Source organism: Pelmatolapia mariae, linkage group LG4 (genome assembly GCF_036321145.2).
Source record: "Pelmatolapia mariae isolate MD_Pm_ZW linkage group LG4, Pm_UMD_F_2, whole genome shotgun sequence".
In the NCBI taxonomy this organism is placed as follows: Eukaryota; Metazoa; Chordata; class Actinopteri; order Cichliformes; family Cichlidae; genus Pelmatolapia; species Pelmatolapia mariae.
Window position 1 is genome coordinate 6132136 of NC_086230.1, and position 12368 is coordinate 6144503.

Genomic DNA, 12368 nt, shown 5'->3' on the forward strand with positions numbered 1-12368 from the left:
TTTTATTGTGACGGTCTGTGTCTTATCTCAGTGTGTTCAGTTTACTCGTCCCCTGTCTCGTCAGGTCTGATTACTCCCAGCTGTGCCCTCCTTTTGTGTCTCATTCCCTCGTTATCCTTCGGTGTATTTAAACCTCGTGTCTGCCTCTGTGAGTTGCTGTTTCGTCTGTGTTGTTCCCCTAGATGTCCCTGCGTCTCTCCATATGTGTTTCCTCGGACCTCCCTGCATCTTCGTTTCTGGTTTGCTTTGTTAGTTTTCCCAGTTTAGGTTACCTGTTAGTGTCACTCGCCATTTCTGTTTATTTGCCTTTCTGTTAATAAATTCTTACCTGCACTTGAGCTGCTGCTGCCCGGTCCTAATTAACTTCCACACGGCTTGCACCCGCAAACCGTGACAGCACGAAACAGCCACCATGGACCCAGCAGCAACAAATCCGTCCGAGGGGCTCCGGGACGACGTCACCTACAATGTGGAGAATCTTCTCGGCCTGTGGCTGGAGCATCCACCGGAAGAGCTTCGCCGCGCAGTGGAAAGCCGGCTACAACGCCTCTTTTCCGGCCTGCCATGGCTATTGGAGTCTCTTTCTCCGACCATGCAGGCTTTTCTCCGGCACACACCTCACCTTCTCTCCGCCACCCCTGCCTCGCTGCCCGACTCGTCGGAGGTGAACTTGCCCGGCCCGTCGGAGCCATCTGCGGGGAGAAAACGCCGATCGCGCCGCCGGCACGCCACCCCACAGCCGGACGTTCGGACTTCTAAATCGCCGGCTGTGGTGAGTGAGGACTCTTTTCCATTTTCGGACTGTTTGACTGTTCATTCAGGGGCTGTGTTCTGTGCGGCAGATAACGATAGGAACGGCTTATCGCCTGCTCTGCAGCTCTCAGCTCAGTTAGCTGCCCCGCAGTCATTCTCAGCTCAGTTAGCTGCCCCGCAACCACTCCCAGCTCAGCCTCCAGTGCCTCACTTAGCTGCCCAGCCTCCAGTGCCTCACTTAGCTGCCCAGCCTCCAGTGCCTCACTTAGCTGCCCAGCCTCCAGTGCCTCACTTAGCTGCCCAGCCTCCAGTAGCTCACTTAGCTGCCCAGCCTCCAGTAGCTCACTTAGCTGCCCAGCCTCCAGTAGCTCACTTAGCTGCCCAGCCTCTAGTAGCTCACTTAGCTGCCCAGCCTCCAGTAGCTCACTTAGCTGCCCAGCCTCCAGTAGCTCACTTAGTTGCTCAGTCTCCAGTGCTCCCAGTTTCACCTGTAGTTCAGGCCCCTGTGCCGCCTGTAGTTCAGGCCCCTGTGCCGCCTGTGGTTCAGGCCCCTGTGCCGCCTGTAGTTCAGGCCCCTGTGCCGCCTGTAGTTCAGGCCCCTGTGCCCCCCGTAGTTCAGGCCCCTGTGCCCCCCGTAGTTCAGGCCCCTGTGTCCCCCGTAGTTCAGGCCCCTGTGTCCCCCGCAGCTCCAGTGTCCCCCGCAGCTCCAGTGTCCCCCGCAGCTCCAGTGTCCCCCGCAGCTCCAGTGTCCCCCGCAGCTCCGTCGCTCATTCCGTCACCAGTCTCACACACTCACTTCATGCAGGGAGAAGGTCTAAGTTCCTCCCAGGGAGATTCCTGCGCTTTAGCTGCTTCAAGCGAAGTAATGCACTCCAGGGCCTCCCCAGAAGCTAGGTTTCACCCCCCAGCTGTTTCTGGACCCCTGAAGATTAAGCAGCTCTCAGAGAACTCCTCCGTGTCAGTGTTGCCTGGGCAAAACCAGTGCTCGGTGCATTGCCAGTCACCTCTGTGTCAGCTAGTGGCCTCCATGACCGCTGGCTCAGTCATGGCGTCCGCTGGAGGGTCCGAGGGACCGCTCCGGCCTTCGTTTCCTGTCGTCGCTGGAGGGTCCGAGGGACCGCTCCGGCCTTCGTTTTCTGTCGTCGCTGGAGGGTCCGAGGGACCGCTCCGGCCTTTGCTTCCTGTCGTCGCTGGAGGGTCCGAGGGACCGCTCCGGCCTTCGTTTCCTGTCGTCGCTGGAGGGTCCAAGGGACCGCTCCAGCCTTTGCTTCCTGTCGTCGCTGGAGGGTCCAAGGGATCCGTCCGGCCTTTGCTTCCTGTCGTCGCTGGAGGGTCCAAGGGACCGCTCCGGCCTTTGCTTCCTGTCGTCGCTGGAGGGTCCAAGGGATCCGTCCGGCCTTTGCCTCCTGTCGTCGCTGGAGGGTCCAAGGGATCCGTCCGGCCTTTGCCTCCTGTCGTCGCTGGAGGGTCCAAGGGATCCGTCCAGCCTGCAGCGCCTCCGTCTCCGGCTTCCACGCCGCCGCCAGCTGCAGCGCCTCCGTCTCCGGCTTCCACGCCGCCGCCAGCTGCAGCGCCTCCGTCTCCGGCTTCCACGCCGCCGCCAGCTGCAGCGCCGCCGTCTCCGGCTTCCACGCCGCCGCCAGCTGCAGCGCCTCCGTCTCCGGCTTCCACGCCGCCACCAGCTGCAGCGCCTCCGTCTCCGGCTTCCACGCCGCCGCCAGCTGCAGCGCCTCCGTCTCCGGCTTCCACGCCGCCGCCAGCTGCAGCGCCTCCGTCTCCGGCTTCCACGCCGCCGCCAGCTGCAGCGCCTCCGTCTCCGGCTTCCACGCCGCCGCCAGCTGCAGCGCCTCCGTCTCCGGCTTCCACGCCGCCGCCAGCTGCAGCGCCGCCGCCTCCGGCTTCCACGCCGCCGCCAGCTGCAGCGCTTCCGTCTCTGGCTTCCACACCAGCTGCCGCCTCTTCATTCACGCCAACTGCAGCGCCTCTGTCTCCGGCTTCCACGCCGTCACCTGCGGCCTCTTCGTCTCCGGCTTCCACGCCGTCACCTGCGGCCTCTTCGTCTCCGGCTTCCTCGCCGTCACCTGCGGCCTCTTCGTCTCCGGCTTCCTCGCCGTCACCTGCGGCCTCTTCGTCTCCGGCTTCCTCGCCGTCACCTGCGGCCTCTTCGTCTCCGGCTTCCTCGCCGTCACCTGCGGCCTCTTCGTCTCCGGCTTCCTCGCCGTCACCTGCGGCCTCTTCGTCTCCGGCTTCTTCGCCGTCACCTGCGGCCTCTTCGTCTCCGGCTTCCTCGCCGTCACCTGCGGCCTCTTCGTCTCCGGCTTCCTCGCCGTCACCTGCGGCCTCATCAGCCTCGCCTGGTCCAGCCTCCGAGTCTTCAGCGTCGCCTGGTCCTACCCCGTCGGGGTCCGCAGCTGACCGGCCACCTTCCAGGCCACTGGCCAGGCGACATCGCCGTCGTGGGCGGCCCCCGGACCGCCTCCGCCTGGGTCGCCGCCGCTGCCGTCCTCACGGCCGACCCCCTGAACTGTGCCCACGTCGGCGCCGCTGCCGTCCTCACGGCCGGCCCCCTGAACTGTCCGGGCTCCTGGGTTGTCGGCCCCCGGGCCGGCCCCCTGACCTGGGTCCACATCGCCACCGTGGCCTTCCGCACGGTCGGCCCCCGGAACTGTTTGGACTCCTGTGCGGTCGGCCCCCTGGCCGGCCCCCTGAACTTTTCTGTTTTGGACTCTGTTTCCTTGGGCTCCAGTGTGTTTCTTTTGTTGTTTTTTGGTGCTGGCTCGTGTTTTGCTTTTGGGTTTTTGTCCCTCTTGTGCTCCTGTTTTGGTTTTGCCTCGAGTTTTTCCTTCACACTGTTCCCAAAGTGCTTGCTCAGCAGGGGGTCACAAGATTGTTGGGTTTTTATTTGTATATATGAAATATTTTAAGGTGTATGGGCTCATTATCTTGTTTTATGTACTTTAATAATGAAGGCTGGCTTGTAGAGCAAGGCCACCTTTTACTCACAAACAAGTGCTCAGCCAGACTGAAAAACAGGAAGTTTTAGTGCACAAGGCATATTAATAAATATAGACACAAAAAGAGGAACTCCCCATATAAACAACATTCAAAATGTGTGAAGTATAAAGTACCGAAATAACACTATATAAGTCACAGCTGATGATTCTAATGTTAGAGAGCTCTTGCAACTGGCGTCTGAGCTGTGCAGAGGTCGCTCTTAAGACAGGTACTTATGTAGGTTAACATAAGGTTGAGTCCAACAGAAGCAAGGCACCCTAAATGCGCACAGCATGCAGCAGGGGTTGCCAAAATAATAGGAAACAGCACATGTAGGGAGAGAATATTGACTAAAAGTTCTGACTAACATAGTGTGGTGGCTTATGTGAACTTGCAGGCGTTCACTATGACATCATTAGCACAACAGAGACTGAGTAAAGTTTAGATGCTGGAAATGTGACACTTACACATGAAGGAATCAATATGGCAGATTTAATGGGATTAGGAGGACCTCATGATTGTACTAAGACAGCAGAACTTGAAGGGAGAGCCAGGGAAGATTTAAAAGCAGGACCTGTTGGGATTGGGGATTTAGAGATTTTTAATTGCTATCATATAATCTGCCTTATGAGGACTGCATTAATAACAGGTTGTAAAGTATTATTTTAATAGTATTGAATATGTTTGTGATAACAATGATGTCTCTATTTACAGGTTGAGTTGATTTAATAAACAATGCATAACTGTGCTTGTTTAGAGTTGATGTTCCGTCCAAAAGGGTTTTAAGCTTCACTGGTGAGAGTGTCCAGGTGATACATGTTGAGGGAAGATGAGAACTGTCACGATCCTGGGTCCTTTTGACCCAGCGTTTTGTGTTTTCTACTAGTGTCATTTTGGGTCTGTTCTTCCTCCGGTTTAGTGTTGTTCTGTTCTGCCGTCTACTCCTGTGTTAAGTCCGCGTTTGCTAGTCTGTGTCTTTGTGTGTATGTGTTTCCTGTTTTATTGTGACGGTCTGTGTCTTATCTCAGTGTGTTCAGTTTACTCGTCCCGTCTCGTCAGGTCTGATTACTCCCAGCTGTGCCCTCCTATTGTGTCTCATTCCCTCGTTATCCTTCGGTGTATTTAAACCTCGTGTCTGCCTCTGTGAGTTGCTGTTTCGTCTGTGTTGTTCCCCTAGATGTCCCTGCGTCTCTCCATATGTGTTTCCTCGGACCTCCCTGCATCTTCGTTTCTGGTTTGCTTTGTTAGTTTTCCCAGTTTAGGTTACCTGTTAGTGTCACTCGCCATTTCTGTTTATTTGCCTTTCTGTTAATAAATTCTTACCTGCACTTGAGCTGCTGCTGCCCGGTCCTAATTAACTTCCACACGGCTTGCACCCGCAAACCGTGACAAGAACATAGTAGGTTAATTGCATGCACGCTTACAAACACACATGATTTAAATATAGGCCAGGCTGAAGGCCTGGACTTTATGTAGCTTTTAAATATACAGCTCCTAACTTGCAGGAATGGAGTAGAGTGTAATGAATGAATGCAAAACATGCTTACAGACACAAACATGACATAGATTTATTTTGTAGGGTAAAGGTGGAATACATGGTGCTTTGTTTCTGCTTAGCAACTGCTGAGGTAAAAGGTGTTAAAGATAAATATGCAATAAGTGAACAGGAAATGTGTGAGGGTGAGCCGGGTGAAACAAAATGTTGTAGATAATAGAAACTTGTCTAACTGGTATTAACAGTAACTTTTGCATGTTATGTATATGCTTGAAGCAAAAAGAGGAGCAAATGATGATAGAAAATTTTGAAGTGTGTTTTCTAGCGGACATTTAGGCTGACATAGGGATGGTGTATATTTTACCCGGGGTGTTTTTAATAGAACTAAAAGCGTTGCTCACACACATAAAGAGTATTGAGATTAAGTAAAGTTAATATAATGGATAGAGCCCAGAACATGATATTGTCAACCAACTTTGAATAATTAAAGGAACATTAGATGAACAAAGTAGGTTAGTGAGGTGTAGCAGAGAAAGGCTGTTTGTTTTTTATCCCTTACAGGAGAAGATTTCCACTAGAGAGGGACCCAGAAAAGGAGCAGAGACCACTTAAGCATGAAGTGTTTTCAAGTGGGAGCTGGCGTTTTATTACTGGACCACCTGGAGGACATGAGGTGGTTTTCTGATTTGCTGAGTCAGAGGACGGCTAGAGAGGGTCAGAGCGAAGGCAGTGGACCTGGGAATGGTGGTTTCGGGGCCCATGATGCCATTAATGGATCTAGAGGTGACAGAGTGGGTCGAGGAGTGACACAAGGAAATGGTGTGGTGATGTCTCTGGAGAGACATCAAGAGAGGGAATTGTAGAATTAAAGAAATTCGTTTACTGCTACTGTTCAAGACCATCATCTTATTATTGCATTAATTATCATTTCATCAAAGCATTTATTGAAGCTGTTGGCATTATGTTATAATTTGTATTACAGGGGTTATCATAATCAAATATTAACATGTTTATTACAGGTGCAGTTATAACCACTTTAAATCGTTGAGGTAAATCTATCATCTTAAAAGCTTATAGTTACAGGTGACACAAGGAGGACAAGTCCATGGGGACCGCAAAGGCCTGAGATCATCACCATATTTGGCCAGAAAGGGGAACTTCTGTGTCTGCAGTTAATTCTTAAAATACATGAATGTTCTGTACATGCAAATTATGTGACTGTAAACGCAAGAGGGGGCGTTACAATACCCTGATGTTATAAAAGCAATCTAGAGTGTATTTTGGGTAGAGATGTACAACTGATGTTTTGCAGTTTGCACCTCTCCACGCTGCGTACATTCATTAAAATCAATTGTTTGACCGACCTCTTCTGGACCATCATTGTTTTACTCTCGTCCTCAATTTCGAACCCATAACACTATCCTGATGGTGTAAGCAAGAGCAGTGACCCCAACCTGGGTAATCCAGTGAGATCCGGAATGATGGAGGCAGGAGGGCGGGCATGTGAAGTGTGAAGGAAAACAGAGCATGAATGGTGGCTATGATTCACAGGGATGACCAGCTTCCAGGTAAGCAAGAGTATTGCCAAGTTGTTGAGTTGTAGATCCGTGGAATAATTAGAACACAGGGAAACCACAAGGTAAATATAAACAAGAACTTGAATTCACTGCGGAGCAAGATGGCCAAGCAGTAACGTGGGTTAGCAGACAAACTGGCCAAGACTAGTTGTGTGCGGTGGTCTTAAATACAGTCGACTGGAGTAGTTTCTTTTTCTGACAACTTTTTACTTTTACTTGCTACATTTTTAAACAAATATCTGTACTTTCAACTCCTTAAATTTTTAAAACAGACTCATTACTTTTGGTTTGAGCTATTTGAGGCAAGTAATTACTACACGTCACTGCAAGCCTCCAAACATCAAACTGATTTGAGCCTAAATAGTAACACGTGAAATGCAGGCCTGTTTGTGTAATGGGCAAAACCGTGTGTCAAAGTCAGGGGTTAAAGTTGGTTTTGTCAAGTCAACATATCGGCATAGGTGTGGCTAACCCTAACCCTAAACATATATGAGTAAAGAGCAAAAATTTGCTTACATTAAAATAAGCATGATTTACTTACCATTTGTCGTGTGTATGCTGAACTGACAGCTCCTGTCTGGTCTTTCATTGATGACCTGATGAACCCTGCTTCCGGGTTCAAACTACTCTGAGTTTATTAAGGCTGTTGTGTTTTCAACATGTTTTAATGCTTTGTATCTTGTTCTATTTATTCTGACAAGCCACTAAAAACAGTCAGTGATCACTGTCGGTCTCTCTCAGTTTTTATTACCACTATTCATTTTAAAGCTTAGTTTATAAAACCTTACGATATAACTACAGCCCAGCCCATGCAGCAGTATATTAATGACTAACCTCATATTGCGGATGGATTATCTCAGTTGCTCTCCTGACTGAAGTTTGGTCCGTTTAAAGCTTAGCATTCAAATTGAAATTGAAATTATTTTTTTAACCATTTGACTTGAATTTGATTTAAGTAGATGCATATTGTTTGCGATATGACCACATGGGAAACAAATGATCATTTAGCCATTTATTTTTAGCTCAAAATGACAACATTAACACAATAAAACAGGTCTCTTTCTTAAACAGAAGCCTGTCATGCTTAACTTTTGAGAATATAAGTAAATCTTTCTTTAAAAGAACTCTGTCCTGCTTAACTTAAAATTATATAAATTAATAGAAAACAATAGAACGACAAACATTCTTGTAGCAGTGCACATATAGTGCATTTAGTACAATTGGCTTCAGTTGAGGTATTATTTCAGTTTTTCTAATGCTAATCAGCTGCTCCTGTTTGTAAACCCACTTGTTCCCATGATTACGCATCATAACTCATGATCATTATTCATCTATGTAGATGACTTTTATGTATTAGTCATCTATTTGTTGTAATCATCTATCCTTGCAGTTGTTTATTACACAAAATAAATTATATTATCACACTTCTGGGCACATAGCGCTGATATTCACTCCCATATTAACCTTAACCAGAGGGTTTAAAAAAAACAAACCAATGTTTACATACCATATCTGCTTCTGCCGTGGCCTGGTGGACAAAAAATTGGTTAAGGGTTCCCCGAGCTTTCACGCCCCTCATGTTCTTCATGTGCCCACCATTAGAAGCATGCCTATGGAAAAAGTGCGCCGGCACACAGTGCAGTGGGCTTTATAGGTGTTGTCGTGCACTTTTCCAGCCAGGTGTTTTCCTTTTCCCATTCCTCCCTGTACTTTTGCAGCCTTTTTTTTTCTTTCTCTGAGGGGAACAAACATTGCTGGTCTAATTCTGGGCTTACACTGTGCGATTTTTGGCCCATTTTGAGCCGATTTTTGAGTCGTGCGACCGATTTGGTGATCGGCCCGATTTTGGCCTTCATCGTGCATCGTGTCGTATACGTGGGGTAACGAGAAGCGATTAACACCTCACGACCAGCTCCCGATCATCAATCGCTCGTGAGGGTGTCACCGCAGCCGCTCACACTGCTCACGCGCAAACACGTAAACGTCGGTGAAAAAGACGGAGCAGCACGGCTGTGCAGTGTGTGATCTGGACACAAGCGATGGAGGCACACCTTGTAGAACTTTGGAAAGCTCATCCGAGCCTTTTCGATGTGGCATCACAAAATTATCACGACCACAACAACCGTGAAAATAGTTGGATTTACATTGCTGCTCAATCACAGCTGCCTGATCAATGTTTTTCATTAGCAATTTAGCAAAGTTGATGGTGGTGGTGTGTGTGTCTGTGTGAGTGAAAGACAGAAGGGGAGAGTGAGCGACAGATTTTCTGTTATAACCTTCATTTTATGGAGGCACTGTGTGAGCACTCAGGTCGCATCAGAGCATCGGGCGGTATAGTGTGAGACCCTGCATCGTGACCTACGAACTTATGGTCAATCGTGCAGTTTGAGCAGGAGCAGAATAACGTGACTGAAAAAATCGCACAGTGTATGCCCAGCTTTCGTTGTACTGTCATCCGAGACTTGCACCGCAGTGTCGGCGTTTGTTTCCCTGTTGGCCATGCTTCTTGTTGTGTTCATCTGTTGTCTTCTGGTATTGTCTCCGTAAGCGACCTTTCCTCAACCAATGAGATAAGCGGTAATCTGAATTGTCATACTCGAATTGTCATAAGTGTGCTGTCAGCTCATTGGTCACAAAGCAGGAGAGGGGCTGGGAATTATGTTTTCAAACAAAGCGTTAATTCCATTAACATTTATAGACTACTTTTGATTCTCACTGTATTACGGGACAAAGTGCGTCCCTTATTAGCTCAATACGGGACGTGTACTTTTGTTTCTAAATACGGGACGATTCCGTTTTTTGAGGGACGGTTGGCAACCCTACAGTCACGGTCGAAGCAGTTTTTACAGTCATCTTACCGTTTGGCCATGAATTACGTTTGTTTGAGGGGTGGAAATCTGTCCTCCTCTCAGTTTTCAAACTCTGAAAATGAAGCCGTTTCTTCTCTCGTCATATCTCCGCGACGGAGGTACAAAGAGCTATGAAAATCGCAGTCAAAGTACACCAAAGTCCGCTGATTCACCCAGTACAAGAATTGTGCTTCTATCCCACCTAGTGTTTGAGTTGCATGACGTTTTGCAACTCCAAAAAACGGCGTTTTTCACCTCTCACTGCAATCTAATACTGACTGCTCATCACCCTGTTTTCTAGGCGGCAATCGCCTCTGCCAGTGGCGCAATTGGTAATGAAACGGATCTTCAGACGAAAGGTCGTGGGTTCGATTCCACCTTGTCCAACTTATTTTTTTCCATTACAAATTACTACACTATCACAGACCTGTAATTTATATTGCTAATTTATTACAATTCTGCAACGTTTTATGATTTTGGCAGCTTTTCTAATATGGACCTCAGATTCTTGTTAACGCTCCATGGCAGAAATACATACAAGTTCACAGCCTGATGAAGCAGACAGAAGCAGTACCTCTGATTGGTGGACTGAAATTGAGCAGAACCATGTTGTTCTGCCTCTTTTCAGCAGAAATTTCAGCGTTTTCACCTCTTATCAGCACAAATCTCAGCCTCTTCTGCTGGTTTTATCAGAATTTTCAAATTTTTTCACCTTTTTTCAGTTACGTGAGAACCAGTTTGGCTAAATGAGTAGCTGAAAAATTCCAGCCTCTTCTGCTCTTTCAGAAGAATTTCAGCTTTTTCACCTCTTTTCAGCACAATTTCAGCCTTTTCACCTGTTTCTAGCATACAGTTCTTCTTCTTCACCTCTTTTCACAACAATTCAGCTTCTTCGGCCCCCTGCATATTTTTTCTCTCATCATATCTCTTGTTGGGACAAGAACTGCTTTGGCTCAGTGAGATAAGCAGCTTCTGTGAGATCTGTTGGTGCAGGTTTGAATCCTACTTGTGGCTATTAGCAGACTTCTGCTCTGCTTGCATGCAATCTGCTTTAGTGACACTGTTCAGTGTACCCTTTCAAATAAAGCAGTTTTCAACAGATAGTTCTCCTTCTTCTGCTGTTTTCAGATTCCACTGCAAGGCATTCACACAGCATTTTCGCAGGAAATGCAACTTTTTCTAGTCTTTATTATTATTCCGGTTTATTCCGTACATTTACCCTGTCTATCTCCTTCAAAACCGTTCAACTTAGAAAAACCATTCAGACACCGTTAGATTCCTCTTCTTTTGGACATGACTGCTTCTATTTTTCTCATTTTTAACATTTATATTTTTTAAATTATTCAACTTTATTCAACAAACATTTCCCATGTATTTCAATGGAGAGACCCTTCAAATTCTCATTCAACTTACTCCTCTTTTAACTCTAACTACTTCCACATACGTTGACATAGAGCCACCATTCAAACTTTAAAACGAAGCCAAGACATTCAACTATTGAACTTGTATTTAGCTTTTCAATATCTATTATACTTTTTCTTCAGTTCCAGTTTAAGTTTGACCCCTTTTTTCAGAGTTTATAATGGGTGTGTATGGGACGGAATGTTGGTGCTAGAGTGAGACAGCTCAACTGCTAGAGTGAGAGAAGGGGGGAAATTGATTTTAAAAATTAAAAAAAAAAAATTTAAATTCTTCTCTTTAAACTGCTGCTGTGTCCACAATGTTCGCTCTACAGCCATCATTTTACCCTCAAAACGTAGCCATCGCTTTCCTCTTTCATCCAATGTGTTTATTATTGTAGTAGATGTTATGGTTCTTTCATAAAAGTCATCAGTGCAGAGCCTCCTCCCTCCAACTTTTCCATAGACTCTAATGTTAAAATGGCTCAGGAAGTTCGTTTGAAAATCAGAAGTACAGGCTGTCTTTACACTGTCACCACGTCAATATAATAAACTCCACAGGCATGAAAACTGAGAATTCAGTAGACTAGACATTGCTGCCGCTCACGGTGCAAGAATTTTGTCAATACGACAAAATTCTTTCACCGTTCATTTGGGAACGATTTGTTTCGGGCTGACTTTTCTGTTTATTTTAAGCAGCAGAAGTGAGGCATGTGTGTGTATGCTGCCACTGGGTGCAGTCGCTATAGCAACCAGGCTCACACCTGCCTGCTTAACGAGCTCTGTCTCTCACTCTGACAAGATTAAACCTAAAAATGTCTGTTACATCTAAGCAGTTGTAGTAAGATTAACTTTTTCAATAGGTACAATAAGACAGATTTGATAGGGTTTTGCCACAGATTAATAGTTTGTCAGCAGTTAGTATATGCCAACTAAGTAGAGCCTTGTGATTGGCCTGTTAAATTCAAGCTTATTGTTTATTGGTGGACTTGTCTTCTGCACACAGGTTTTTCAGATCTGGGCAGTTGGAGTCAGTTGATGACTTTAAAATCATCTTTTCTGACTGGATAATTAAAGCTCACAGCATTTACCTGTCTGTAGTTGATTTTCCCACATTTTAACTAACTTTTAACTAATCTAATCTCATTTAATGTCTCTGTTTATAATCTGTATAGTTTATCCCCCCACAAACACACTTAAAGTAGTCTTAAAATAAAACCCACAAAACAGTTCAAGATGAAATACTTTTTATTTGCTCATTTAATGTCAGTTGCCCTCTTTCTCTGTATGTCACTCATTC